The sequence below is a fragment of the Nerophis ophidion genome, linkage group LG07 (assembly GCF_033978795.1).
Source record: "Nerophis ophidion isolate RoL-2023_Sa linkage group LG07, RoL_Noph_v1.0, whole genome shotgun sequence".
NCBI classification, from domain to species: domain Eukaryota; kingdom Metazoa; phylum Chordata; class Actinopteri; order Syngnathiformes; family Syngnathidae; genus Nerophis; species Nerophis ophidion.
The window spans coordinates 23,796,017-23,797,587 of NC_084617.1; the positions used below are offsets into that span (position 1 = coordinate 23,796,017).

The 1,571-nt window shown below is 32.3% G+C and overlaps 1 long non-coding RNA gene across 1 annotated transcript in view; it reads right to left on the reverse strand.

The window, feature by feature from the left end:
* LOC133556083 (uncharacterized) overlaps positions 1-1,571 on the reverse strand; it is a 522,853-nt gene that overhangs the window by 140,214 nt on the left and 381,068 nt on the right. The gene's annotated exons all lie outside the window — the stretch shown is intronic.

Genomic DNA, 1,571 nt, shown 5'->3' on the forward strand with positions numbered 1-1,571 from the left:
ATTGCATTCAGACTTTATTTCAAAACAAGTTATTAAATAGTAATTAAATGTGTATGTTGTAAAAATGACAATAGATTTACATGTATATATATATGTATGTAAATAAGTATAATAAATGTTAGTTAAAACATATGGTTAAGTTTTTCTATTTTCAGTAATACATTGCAAAAACAACAACCATAGATTTGTCAACTCAGTCACCAGAATTTTACCTAAAAAAGTGGTACCATTTTTCAAGTTACAGTAAAACGCTGTAAAAAATATATTTTTTTAAAATTCTGGCGACTAAGCTGCTATTCTACTGATTTTTTTTTCACAAAGTATGTGGAAAAAAATATGATCAAATGCATTGGCAATTATGTAATATCATTTATACATATTTTTGGATTCTCTGTACAAGCGGCCCTGGTTAAAATGAGTTTGACACCTAGATTACAAGATTTGTTTTTATTAACGATATCTCACAAACATATCTACTGACATTAAATATGTAATAACTACACTTAAAAATAAAATTAATCGTATTCACATGTTGGTTCTTATGTTCATTACAAAAATCAGGGAAATTATTTTTGCTATACAAATACTTTGATTGCAAACAAGTTATTTTTCTAATATCTTTTACTACTAAAAGTCACATATTTCTAGAAACACGGTAAGAGTTATGATTGTGTGTGTGTGTGTTGCAAATGCCGCACAAAGGGCGGGAAAAATATCAAAAAAGCTAGCATGCTAACGCGAATCCAGAAACATGGCTGTAAAATCATTACGAGGAGAGCTGGAAACATCCCACAACCCCTACCATCACTCCAGACCAGGAGAGAGGAGGCGGAAGTGAAGCTGGTCAGGGATATGCATGATGAGCAACACCCTCTGCATGACCTGCTACCTCCAACACGAGGCAGCCGCACTGTCAGGACATTGAGGATCCAACATAAGCTGGCTGAACCCGAGCCCAAAGCCAAGACAAAGAGACTTAAAAACTCCACCCTGCACACTGCAATTAAGCTGTATAATGACACTATCTAATTAAATAAGTAATACAGTCATATACCAGAATGCTAATAGTTTCCATTCTATGTTTTTTTATATAAAATACTGTCTGTTCTTTTCATTTTTGTTTGTTTGATATGGGTCCACTGCAAGCATGAATTAATAAAGTCAAGTCAAATAAAGTTAACATGCTAATATACAGTATGTAAAGTAACAAAATATTGCACTCTGAGGTGTTTGCCTACAAACTAATGTTATCACGGAGTATATTGACTGTGGATTGCTTGAGAAATGTGGAAGTAGTAAAATGTTAAATATAAATTAATGTTTAAAAAAAAAAAGGGAAATCCAGGATTTGGGACAAAAACAGATGTCCTGAATAAATTAAAACTGGTTGGAAAATTGTGGGACAAGAAGAGTAGAATAATAATTACGAAATAATCCAAAATTATGTGAGTTTTTTCTTGAATCCGCATTATACAAATATTTAAAAAACATCTGGCATTGAAAAACATCCACCATTGAAGTGTGCTGAGGCCTTCAGAAACAATAAATCAAGCTAATCAAGCAGCAACAAC